General features: G+C 39.9%; 1 long non-coding RNA gene across 1 annotated transcript; it reads right to left on the bottom strand.

Moving 5' to 3' along the window:
- Positions 1-8,403: 8,403 nt before the first annotated feature.
- On the bottom strand, positions 8,404-13,498 carry LOC120401691. Its single transcript, XR_005596649.1, has 3 exons — positions 13,457-13,498; positions 10,829-10,931; positions 8,404-8,526 (listed from the first exon to the last, which is right to left on the bottom strand). It is a non-coding gene; the product is annotated as an uncharacterized LOC120401691 (long non-coding RNA).
- Between the last annotated feature and the right edge of the window lie 237 nt (positions 13,499-13,735).

Raw genomic sequence — 13,735 nt, 5'->3', positions numbered from 1 at the left:
GACATAAGCCAAACACTAAATGACACGGGTTAGGAAGAAATTAACCTCTCAGCAGGATATTCCAATATTTTCCACAGTGGAATTTTTTTCCAATTCCTCTCAAGTACTGGCCACCATCAGACACAAGACACTGGTACGATCTGGGGTCTATAGCACTTCTTGTGTTCCCTGAAGACGGGGAAATTTTTTAAAAAACAATTATTCCATTTTTCTATAAGCTGGGAATATGAGCATTTAGTGGAAATCAAATACCAAGTTTTTCAATAGCCCATCTGGGAAAGATCCAAATGGAGCTTTTAAGTTTCTTGTATCTTTTCAAAACGTGTCTATTTAGTTCTTTGTTCTTAGAGATGCACTTTGTTACTTGGATGTTTACCTTCAGTGAGGAAGAACAGAAGAGTTTATCTGCCTAAAATAAATGATATGGCTAATAATAGCATTTGTACCAGAGTTATCCAAGCAAGAGTAGGTTTAGTCAAATCTCATGATTCAGAGTCTAAACTGATCAACTGCAGGAAATTCCTCCTCACCCCCACACCTCATCGCAACTCCCCATTATACTGTATTGCACAACTGGCTAAAGCAGAGGCTCCCAAACTTTTTTAAAGTGTAGACCACAATTCAATAGAGGGGTCCACAATTTATGGACATCGTCTCTTTTGTTCACAATTACACAGATCACTTCACTCCCATTTGTGGGCTGTGACAACTACAGCAATTATCTGGAAAAGTAACATAAGGAAAGTGTTGATGTGTTTTTAGCTGTCTCTTATGTCGTTTAGGAGATGATCACAAAGCCAGCACTAGGTGACCAGCTGCTATCTCCAGACCACCAGTAATTGCGCTGTAGTACACAGATGAGATATTGGGAACCATTGGCTTAGCTAATTTAGCATTATACGGGTCTTTCAAATTCCTCTAAAATATCAGAATATTTAGTTCTATGGACCAGTGGACTTATCCAGTGTGTTAAACTGATCCTGCTCTCAGTAAGGTGAATGCAACCCCCAGTGAAGATGTGTTCCCTGAATAACTGATGGCAGAACATTTCTAGAAAAGTGCTGAAATATCCTTGCTATCTTCTGATGTCTAAGAAAAGGATGTGGTGTTTCTTCCCTCATTTCCAAATCACAATTTGATACCAAGCAAACTACAATGGAGAGAAGAGTATTAACCATTATGAGAATTCAGCCATAGTGACAAGAGAAAAGGAAAAGAGATTATTCTGGTAGAGTGACACAAGGAGAGTGATTATCAGGCTACACCGAGCCATCATTCATGGGAACATAATCTTTATAAATTATAAGTAAAGATCTGCTAAGTGCCCAACTGAGTACACTTACTCTTCTGTGCACGTCTGTCCAAGTGCAATAAATACAGATCAAATGTTACTATCCATATAATAACCAGGATCAGATTGAGTACATTTTTATTTCTGAGGCTTACCTGGGATTACATTGCATTTTATGTTATATTTTTGATGCATCATTTAAAAAAAATAATACAGTAATTAAAAACAAATTTAATTGCCAATTGGACCCAACATCGCTCTGGGTGCAAAAGGAGGCACTATATCCCAGATGACAATGCTATTACTATATTTCTGCAATGATTTACTGTGCCATTTATTTTACATGCATTTTATGCTATTTTCAGTCAGAGTTGATAAAGGTCTGAAACAATTAAAATGAAAACATGAAGAGGGAACTATTGGCTAGAAATTCAAAGGTGCTGAGCAAATAAGCTCCCAGTGACTTCAGTGGAAATTGTGCATGCTCTTCTCTGAAAATAAGGTATTTATATTCCTTCCACCATGTGAAAAGAATATTCAGGTTACAAAATGAAGCACTCAAAGGACATCAAAGTTAAGATTGTCTCCATAACCTTAACACTGCCCCCTTGCATGTATGTCTTACAGAGACGTCTTTTATTATGTGATCAAATACATTTTTTTTTTTACGCAGAGCCCCTGCCTAATGGAGATGGACCTAAACACTTAATCACATGTGTAAGCATCTGTTGAATTAGGTCCTTGGCATGTTTAGTGGAATGAATGCATCAGATAGAAAGTGCTCAGTGAACAAAGCAGTTCAACATTCTCTTCATGCTTTTCATCTAGCCTCATTTATTGCCCATCATCCAAAGTAGTAAATAAGGAATTCATTCTTTCTTTATAGACTTTTCCACGGTGCTCATCGATGTAGTATCGCCGTACCCAACAAACATTAATGCATTTAACCTTCCTTGGGAAGAATTATTGGCCCAATTTCACAGATGTGAAACTGAGGCACCGAAGGGCAGATTTTCAAAAGCTTCTAAATGACTTACGCACCTAAGTCCCACTGAGTGGCAGGATGCCTGGACATCAGTTCCAGTGCCTCAACAATAAGAGAATTCTTCTTCCAGCAGCCCCCTTCCGTCACTCCATCCCATTGAACACCAACCTCATTCTTGACACATGCTATGACAACTGCTGTAAGTGTGCAGAAGTGTGCTGGACCCTAGTCACTACACAGCCAGGTTTTCTTCTCTGGCCAGTCTGCAAAAGTGAATGAGCCAGGGTCCTGCAGAAAAAAGGTAGCATAATATATACACACAAGCGGCACAGTTAAGGTTGTCCAAACAGGTTGTCTTTACTTTGTCATTTCCAGAATGTGGAAGTGCAACCAAAACTTTTTTTTAGGCCCTGATTCAACAAAGCACTTGAGTACGTGCTAAGTTTAAAACACATGCTTAAGTATTTTGCTGAATTGAGATGGACTTAAACACATGCTTAAATTCAACAGAGCCAAAACAGAACCTCACTTTTCTCCCAAGTCCTCTGGTTCAATCTTACGTTTCTCACTGTCTGCTATATCATCTTGAATATAGCCTCCTGTCATCTCAACTGCAATGCTTAAAATTAATCATGCACTTCGTTGTATTACAGCCTTATAATCAGCTGAAAATGTTTCTGTGGAATGCAAACAACTATAGGCATCACTCTATGATCCACCTTAAATCCGTTTTTTTTTTCTTAACAAAACAGAGACCCACTGGATTCTTACAATGAAAAGCTCATGGGATGTTGAACAGATATGGAAAGTTATATGTAATGGGTTAAATGCATTAAGTCAGCTGGAGTACACAAGCGATGAATTTGGCCCAGAGTGTTTGAGATAGGACAGAGCTGTTTTTGCAATGCTTATGAGTGTCTGTTTGGAAATCAGTTATCTCCTGCACCTGCTAAGGAATTGCACCAGTGCCAATTTCCACTACATGTACCTGTCTTTTGACAAGAATGAATGTGCAGAATACACTTTATGCAGACTTTAAAAAAACAAAAACAAAAACAAAACAGGCCAGATACTCGGTTGCTAATGTAAATTGGCATAACTACATTGACTTCAAGGAAGCTAGGGTAAATAATTTCATTCAAGCTGAAAATCTGGCTCAATATCTGTTCACAGAATGGTGAATTCTTATGGGCAGAATACAAAATGGCACAACAGTCCACATACTGCCAAATCAGATCAGACTTATGCCAGCTACCCCTGAGATTAATTGTCTCTCTTCCTCCATACATGTAAAACTTTGCTCCAACATCTGTCCAAAAGCAGGCCATTCAGAGAGTATAATAAAGTATCACAGTCTGAATGTGAAAAACAGAAGCAGGTGTTTATTGCAAAATCTTTTAGCACTAAAAAAATAGGAGAACATGCTGTACTTCTATTTTTCTGATGAGCTACACAGATCAGTTGTGTAGAATGGTCAAGGAAAATGCCCTGAATCATTTTAGTGGAGAGTTGTGCTCATTTATTACTTTGCTACATTGTTTCTATCTTCCTTTAGGGCCAGATGCTGGTACCTTACTCATATTGAATACTTCACAAATAGTATTACTTCACAAGCAGGCCTACTGATTTCATTCAGACTCCTCAATGAAGTAAGTACCACTCATGTAAGTGCATCAGAATCTGGCCCGTAAGAAGCAGATTTTGCTGCTCCAATACTGAAGTCAGTATGCACACAAAAATGGTGCCCAAGCCTTAACCCTGGATCTGAACATTATGATTCAGGCTACCACTGAATCTTGTCTTAAGAGTTTATGGACATAAGAGGTTTATAAACACACATCACAAATAGCATTGTAAATGCCTCTGTAAAATTAATACCTGGTTTCAGAATGTACAGGATAAATTGAGCTGTAAAAGTAACCTGATGTAAACAAAGAGGGTCTCTAAAATGTACCATGTGAGACAGATTGTGCCACATAGTAATCTATTTTCCATATTTAACATACACTCAGCATCACCTGAACTCAGTTACTGAGTTGCCATCCATATCAGTCTTGTTCCTAGATGTCATGCCCCTGTTAATGAAATCTGGAAGTGAGATTGTCAGTGGATTCAGTGAATGGTAGATGTCAGCCATTGCGTGATGGGCAATCATCAATCATCCATTGTCAGTTATTTCTGTCTCAGTGAGTAAGCCTTTATTTAAAGCATAAAGTAAGAATGTTGCCAGACCACAGAAACAAGCCCTGAGCTGTTTGCAGGTGCTGCTATTCACAGCTGCCAATTAAGCCCCTGACATTTCCATAATGGCCAAGAGGCAAAGCATATGCACTTGATATAAACATTTTTCTGTAAAAATTAATCTTATCTTATCAATACTTCACTCTTTTTCCCAGAGTACATACAACGTCCTACTTAGCCTATTGTTTGTTAACTGTAGAAAGAGAAATATGAGGTGGAAAGAAGCCAGTGCATTAATTTCCCCAGGACATACAGTAGGTTCCAGTGGCACATTTCAGCTCTAAATTGGGGAGGGAAGGCATCTTAGTAAGAAATCTCATCTTCTGAAAAAAACGGTGTACCGTCTACCCCCAGCCATGCACACACTCATCACCACTGCTCAAAACTAGAAATTGGCCTAAACCAAAATCCTGGATACCCCATGTGCCCACTCAGAGCCCCTCTGGAGTTACCCACATAGCTCCATTTGCAGGATTTAGCCCAGAACCACCCTGCTAAACTATGGAAATGTGTGGATCCAGATACCAGCTTTGAGGATGGGGCCCATCATGGCCTAAAATAGATCTTTGCTTTATCCACTCCATGTGGAAAATAAAAAAAATAAAAATCCAGCACCTTTTAATATACCTCTACCTTGATATAACACTGTCCTTCGGAGCCAAAAAATCTTACCTCATTATAGGTGAAACCACATTATATCGAACTTGCTTTGATCCACCGGAGTGCGCAGCCCCGCCCCCCCCCCCCCCGGCCCCCCAGAGCACTTGCGTTATATTGGGTTGCGTTATATCGGGGTAGAGGTGTATATACATTATTTTCCTTTGACTGGGAATGAAAACATTGTATCAATTCAACTTATTAAAAATATTCATCAGTACCTGCAGCAAATATATCTTATAAATGTAATTTTTATATGTACTTCATAAAAATTGCTGGCAACCAGTGAACTTTTTTTTTTCAGAAAAATATTTTTATGGGAAAAAAGTTATATATTTCTACAGGAAAAATAAACTGTCTCCTATTGCTATCTGACATTTACAGTTTGGAAGGCATAAAACTTTTCTGAGGTTCCTTTATTTTTTACTCCCAGCTGTTTATAGTTATTCAGGGGTGTGTTGATCTATAAGTAAATATAGAAAAAGAAAGAGCTGCATTCACATTTCCAAGGAGATTTCATCACATGCTGATTCCTTTGCTCCATTTTGCTGCATAAGTGAGGCAAAAACCAAATGAGAAACTGGACAGACTCAGACATTTTAATCCTGTCCTCTCTGCTCCTCATGGTACTGTGGAAGGCAGTTTCATTCAAACTTAGTGACTTTTGGTTTATTTGTACATGTACGTCCAATTTGGAATTAAACCAGTTTAAAACATGTCATGCCATATTGGATGAAATTACTTTTTGATGCCAGCATACTTCTGTTATCATCACATATTTTGACCTGTTACTAAGCCCTATGTTGGTTAAGTTTGTTATTTTTTTGCCAACAGTTTTATGCCAGTAAAGCCCTAATGTAGGTTCACTTCAGTGAAGCAGAGTAACCTATACTAGCATACACACTTTTACCAGTATAATTGGATCCAGACTAGGGGGGCTTAGTCATTTTAATTGTGCCAGCATAATTAAAGAGGCAAAAAAATTACGTGCAGACAAAGCCTCAGACTCCACTGCTAAATTTCCCTTTTCTTTTTTTGTGTTCATAGCTTCAGTTATTATATCCTTTGATACCCCCCATTCTTACAGATTTCAGGGACATCTGTTGGAGAGGGAACCCGGGAGTTCCTACTGAACTCAGATGATGACTACAGCAGGTGATTCCGTTTCTTCATGGCAATAATTTTCTTTTTTTGTTCAGTCCCTAGAGGAAAAAAAGGCAGCATGCTTGAGATCCAAAAAGTGAGTCTTCAAACATCAAAAAATATAATTTCAATCCAGATAATAACTCTCCAGATTCAGTCTGTTGGTGTGTGAAGTGTCAAACTACCATGACATAAATTCTTTCTTTGTAAGCGGCCTGTTTGGGTTTTTTTTAAAAAATCATAAGTATTGTAAAAGATTGGATTAATAAAATAAGGTAAAAGGAAAAAAATAAATAAAGAAATCTTGGCAGCCAGATTCTTCTCTCTGTGTAAACACAGGCTATTTCCATTGAAGGCAAGATGCTTATTATAATGATCTCACAGTGATGAAAGTAGGAGTAACTCCACTGAAGTCAATGGATCTACTGCCCCTTTTATAAAACTAGGGTCAATTACATCAGAAATAGACCCGCTGTGTTTGATTAAAAGGCAGTGGTAAAATGTAACTTACACCCATTTCTTTGTTCCTCTAGATGCAATAATAAAATAATAATACTCAGTCATGGAGACAAGTATGTAACTGGGGTAAGTAAAAACTGTGGTGGCTGGGATTTACAGTGCAATGGGATCTGGGGGGTCTAACTCCCACAAACTTCTTTGAAAAATCCCAGCTGGAATATCTATCTTTACAGGACAGTGTGGTTCTAAATGTGAAGACAATTGGCCACATTTTGCTTTACAGGTTTAAAATCCTAATAATGGCCTTGATCTAGCAAAGCACTTAGGTTTGTGCTTGGTTTTAAGCTCATGAGTCGTTCCAGTGAAATCAGTGGAATTACTTGTGTGCTTAAAATTAAGCATGTCCTGCAGTGCTTTGCTGGATCAAGGCCTAACAATCTCCTTGGGACAGGGATTGCCTTTTTGTTCTGTGCGCGTACAGTGTCAGACATAATGGGGTCCTGGTCCACGACTTAGGCTCCTAGGCATTATGGGAATACTAAATAAATAAATAAATAATATTAATGTTCCACATTTACATTTGTGCAATGGAGAGTTGAACTGGGCAAGGAATGTGGCAGTCAAGGAGAAAAGTGTTTATCAAAAAGCCACAAGCAACTAGTGTTGCTTCCACCAATACTGTCGGATTTGGTGAGTTCCACTGTTCTCTCCTGCTTCCCGACTCCTTGGAATGCCCACTTATGATATAGTGCGCTGGCACAAAAAGAAAAGTAATGACTTTCACACTGCCGCGTCTCATCAGCAACTTCATGTCTCTTGTGGTTGTCTTCATCCAGGGCTAACTCGTATTATTACTGGCACTCTTCAAATTGGGATGGTGTGTTTCAAATGTTTTTTAAAGCTGAAACACACAAGCTCTTTTATTTCACTTCTGCCCAGTAAAATTATTTCAGCTCCACACATGCAAAGCCTCATATTATGTAAGAAATTAATCATATCAGCGTAAAGTAGCTACTGAAAAATTGCCAAACACCATAAACATTGGTCAAAATGCAGGCCAACCATTTGCACACAGAGTAATTGAAGCTATGGATTCACTGGAGCAACGTGCAACTTTTCAGGATGAATTATAAAGCTTTTCAAACATAAAATAGTATCTGAGAGGACTGCATTACCTAAAAGGTTTCGATAAGCATAGAAAAAATGTTAAAATATGCAGGAGGGATTAATCATGCTCTCTGGTTACTTATACTATGTGGTGTCACACATATTCCCTGATAAATGTCTCTCAGCCTCAGCCCAGTCCCATTATTTCCCTCCACACCATAATATGAAGGGCCAGATCCTTGGCTAGTGCAAATCAGCATAGTTCCAGTGAAGTCAACTGATCTTTACTGGTTTACAATGGCTGAAGATCTGACCTAAGAAGTGACAAAAATGTAATGTTATATCCTATTTATGGATCTGAAATAATAATCCTAGTGGGAGCAGATATTCCATGACAATGTAGGAGGCTTCTGAAATACAGTTTTGGACACAAAATCTACTCACTGTGGTCAAGGAAGGTATGAAGCCTACTGTACATGACAAACTTTCGCTGAAATCTTGCTCTTTCATTCATTTCCTTCATTTGAGAGCCAACTGGCATTGCTTAAACTACTTTCCAGCTGTCATATAACTTAAAAAAAGAATAAACTGACATCTTGGACTCCTAGAGGATGAAGACAGCCTTCTCTTGACCTCCCAATACCTGCCGAAATGGTTATTCACATAAGTGGTCACTTCACTAAAGAAATTTCCATCTGTAACACATAGAGCTGTGCAGAGAAAGGCAATTTTTTTTTACAGAAGATTTTGCTACTCAGGTGCGGAACAAAAACCAAAAAATTCAAAATTTTGAGTTAAAGGCAAAGAAGCCTTTGCCCTGGGGCAGTTGACCTGGCAGGGTATCCCAGACCTGTGGACCCTGGGAGCCCTGGGGTCTATGACTTGGATACAATCCACGTGGTGGACTACCTTGGAGTCACATGTTCTGGAGGCCCTGGTTGGAGGCCCCACGCCTGGGACAGTCTGCCTGGCAGGCCACCCTTGAGCAGTAGGCTGCCAAGAAGCCAGATGGCTGAGCTGTCAGGAAACCAGCAAGAGCCCTGACTGGTTTCTGGAGAAACTTCACTGAAACTGCACCATCTCCACAAAACATTTTGCTTTTGACAAATTGGCACATTCAGACCAAAAAAAAAGTTGAATAAAGTTTAATTGGAATTTTCCTGACTAGCTCTAGTTACCTATCTGTCTTACTAGCTAGGTATTGCACTTCACACTGTGGGATCTGAGGGCTTCATAGACACAAGCGGCTAGATCCTACCCAGGCAGTCAATGGAGCTATACCGATTTACACCAGCTGGACATCTGGCCAAGAAAGGCAAAGGGCCAAATTCTTCCCTTTGCCCCCTGATCCCTGACCCAAGCCCACGTAGTCAAGCTTGGAACACAGAGGGCTGGGGATTAGGCTGAGCCTTTCAGAGGCTACTATTGCAATCTCAAGGCTTCTGCCATGTTGAGCCCCTGCTGCTACTGTGCCCCTACTCTGCATGGGGCAATGGCCAGTGGGTATGTATAGTGGTGGCTACACTGGCACTGCTCTGATCCTGCTTTGCCTCACCCATGACCCATCTTCAACCACTATCATGCATGGATATGGGGAAACCCTGCAGAAGTAGACTGTGCAGCATGCCAGGATACTGACTCCCTGCAAAGCCATCAGCAATCCTGCCCCCACACCTGAGAGGGAGGTGGAGGAGTCTTCTGCAGCTGCAAAGAACAGAGGAAGAATTTTCCCTAACAAAGCTGTAAGTCAGTAAAGGGCTATCACCCCTGTCCATAATGGGTAGGAGAATGGGATGGGAACTAAGGGAGAATGGCTGTATGTTGTATCCCTGGAATGGCTGTCTAACAGCAGTTGTAACACAGATATTTCTCTAAGCCTAATTTGCAGGAGTAAAAAAAAAAGGAGTTAACAAATTGGAGGGAATTCACAGAAGAGCAACAAAATGCTCAAGGGACTGGAAGTTTTCAGTTAATGTACTAAATGTGTACAATTGGGTCACAAATAAAGTAAGGGAGAATATGTTAGCTGCCTAATATCACCTGAAGGAGTACACCCCACCCAGTGGTGAGTAATAGTTTAGGGTGTTCCACGGAAACAGAGCTAAAAGTGTGGTGATGAAATGAAAGAAAAATGTAGGCTGACTATCAGGGGGAAAGAACTCTCTTATCATAAGATCTGTTTAGTCTGGGGAATAGTTCCCAAGAGAAATAGATAGCCTCATTATTTGAGTTATGTAATACCAGAGCTTGAAAATACATGGCGGGGGGGGGGGGGGGGAGGAGAGGGGAGATTTTCCTTGGCAGGGGATGGGAGAATAGGGACTATCTGTCTGATCCAGCTCCCATTGATCACAATGGGAGTATTTCCACTGACTTTAAATAGGAGTTGAATCAGGCCACATATAACCTAACAGGTCTTTTCTACCTTTAATGTCAGTGATTGTATGAAAAGACACTGGCTACCAGACATTAACTGGATTTCTTTTTGGCTAGTATCATGAAGAACGAATGTGTGCTATCAAAATGAACATGTCAATACTGACATGAAAAAGAAGTGTAGCTGACTATGCAACTGATCCTGCTCTATTGATGTAAATGGGAGCTTCAGTGGACTGAGGATTAAGCCCCCCAAAATATACTTCAAATTGTTTTTAATCTTTCATATTTTTAAATCCCTTACAACTGCAAAGAAATGCTACTCAAATTGCAGTTGTATCTATAGTATCACTGCTAGGTAAACTTTTGCTGTTGTAACGGTAGGGGGACAGTTCTGTGCATCCAATTTGTTTTGCTTATATAACTAGCACTGGTGAGTCCTTTGGGTTGTGGTTAATAACAAAGCAGCTAAATTTTCTATTTGAATTTTTTTTAAAAAAAGAATAATAAAAGTGGGGTAACATTTTTACGCACGCCTGGGTGATTTTCTTTGCATGTTTGCAACTTACCTAACGGCAAACTTCACTTCATTCTACACTGGTCTAATTAATCTGACAGGACTGGAAACTTGCTCGTCCTGTTCACACTTATTATTCATCTCTTCAGAATGCCCTGTAGGGAGTATGAAGCACAATAAAGCGGTATTTACCAAATCCCTGAATGCTAAATACACCTTTTTGGCTGACTCTGCACAATGCCAGCAGTGAGGAGATCTGACAAAAGGCAGCCAGAGAAAAACGACATTTGCCAGAGCACTGTCTATTTAAACAGGACTTGAGCAAGTCTTGAGCAAGGAAACTGTCTTTCCCCCAACCCCGCCCCTCTTCAAATTCTACAGTGGGCTCTGGGGATTCCAATTTATTCCTACTGTATCTGAAAACTTTGCTGTAGCCAAAGCAAATGACAGAGTGATCATACTCAATAAGATATTATGTTAGCTCACAAAAGCCACTGGGGTAATTTCATACTGGCATATCTTTTAACCTTTCATCACCTGAATTAGAAACATCATAACACAATGTAAAACACATCTGAGAAATCCATTGGAGACAGGAACTCAGAAACATGTACGGTAGAAATAAGAGTGTTGAGAGTTAGAAGATGTTTTGAGAAAATATTGAAATTGAATGTTAAGTTTGCTTCTTAAAGAAAATTCCCATTACAGAAAAGGACTTCTTACAAACACATGAGGTGATTATGGAATTAAAAAAAAAAATGCTTCTTTCCACAGTTTAGTGAAGTGCCTCAATCATTTCATATTTTAAAATACAGACGCTCCTGGACTTACGCAAACATTCCGTTCTGGAACGCCTTGAGTAACTTGAATTTTGTGTAAGTCGGGAACATATACCCGACCATTACACACACACACACACAAAAACCTTTCTAGCTTACGGAATTTACAGGATTTTTTCCGTAAATGCGGATTTGCGTAAATCGGGTTGCGTAACCCAGGGAGCGTCTGTATAAGGAATTGGGGGGGGAGGGGATTTTCAAAGACATTATTAGCAGTTAGGTGCCCTAGTTTCATTGCCAATGCCCACTCCCCATTGGTGTCTCGGAAAATCATCCCCTACATGAAAAGTTAAGGGTAAAATTTTCTGAAGTACCCAAGTGATTCAGGAGCTATTTTCAAAAGGAATGTAGATGGGGCATAGTGATGGGTGGGTCATGGCCCACCCACTTAGCATCCAGGCCCACCCAAATCTGAGCAGGGGTGTAGCGCTGCCACAGCAGCCCAGAGAGTCATTTGGGCACCTGAAATCCAGGACGGAGCTATGTGTCCGCTCTTCAGAAAGCTACACCTCAGCAGCTCTGCTCTGCCATTTTCTGACCTGTCTCAGGCACGTGTCCAGCTCGGCAGGTGAAACCCTGTGTCTGGGGGCACCAGGGCTAGGAAGGGGACGTGACGTCGGGAGAGAAGCTGAGCTAGCACAGTCTGTCATTGCCCCTTCACCCAAAAGTCGGGGCCCACCCGAATTTCCACTCCTAGCTACTCCACTGAATGTAGAACACCTAGAAGCCTAAATCTGATTGAAAGTCAATGAGAATAATACTCCTAGCTGCATGAGTCACTTTGGAAGATGGGCTTTATGGCCAGATTTTCAAAGATATTTAGGTGCCAAAAAATACAGATAGGCACCTGAAGAGATTTTTCAAAAGTGCCTCAGCAGGTTAGATGCTTAACTCCCACTGAAATTCCATTGGCTTCTGTAGAGGTACTTATGATCTACACTGGAGTAAGGCTTTGATCCAAAGCCTGTGGAAGTCAGTGAACAGAATCCCATTGATTCCAGTTGGCCCTGAGCAAGAGAAGACTCAGTCTGATCTATTGTATTTTAGCTGGAGCCACAACCCGATCTGCTCTGAGTTACCATGGTGTAAATCCTAGAGTAATCCCACTGATTTCAAGAGAATTATTCTGGTATTACATGTGGGGTAATGAAGAGCAAAACTGGGCCCATTGACTTCAAGCGGACTAGTATATGAAAAAGGAGAGCAAGGTATGGCCCTTGGTATGTTACATAAGAAAGATGGTTCCTGAAGCTAATTAATCCTTGAAAAGATCATTTGATCTATCTGATTGTTAGCAATACATTTTTAATTGTTCATTTTAGTCAAGCATCATTTGAACACAAGTCAATTTGCAATTTCATTAGAGTACAGAAAAGGCCTGGGGTATATTCCTGGTAAAAAAAGAAAAAAAAAATCTCTGGCAAAATTTCACAAAGGATGTTAATCCTCTAATTAATTTTAGGTATCAAGAAAGAATTAATGTGTCCTGCTAGTTAAGCAGAAGTCATCTTGCCAAGAAGTGCATTTTGTCATACCTTTCCCTCCAGGAAAACCTTTTTACAAGCTTTGTGGCAAAATACCCTGGCAACTAATGACTAGCTTTGAAGCAACATTCACAGACCATTTGCTTTGATGACATTTGAAGCTTTTTTCTCTACTCATTCCGAAGTCTGTGGTAAGTATAGTACCCGGCTGCACAGCCTTTGAAAACTAATCAATACAGTAAGATTTGTCAGGTTGCAGCTGAGGACCATCACAGCTTTTAACTCCTTTCTTGGTTGCCCTGTTGTACATGTTTTTAAGTTAAACCTTATGAAGAGATTTGAGTAAATTATACTTACCATATTCATAGGCACACAAGTGTGACCCAGCTTTTCTTCCACATTTTAACTTCAAAAGCTCATAATCTGTCAGTTAACCTTCCATAAAACTAAAATGATATGGTCATCATACAATAATCTGGTGATTGATTGTATCTGACAAAAAGTCATAAATAGTGAATAGTTTGTCACAGTTACACCTGTGAAAATTAGAAGAAAACAAAAAGAACATGTTCAGGCAAACTCGTAGTGAAACAACTGGCCTGATTCTGAGCTCACTCTTACTGTTGTACATCTAGG

This window comes from Mauremys reevesii, linkage group 3, assembly GCF_016161935.1.
Source record: "Mauremys reevesii isolate NIE-2019 linkage group 3, ASM1616193v1, whole genome shotgun sequence".
In the NCBI taxonomy this organism is placed as follows: domain Eukaryota; kingdom Metazoa; phylum Chordata; order Testudines; family Geoemydidae; genus Mauremys; species Mauremys reevesii.
Note: the sequence above shows the minus strand (reverse complement) of the source record. Positions and strands in the feature narration are given on the sequence as shown.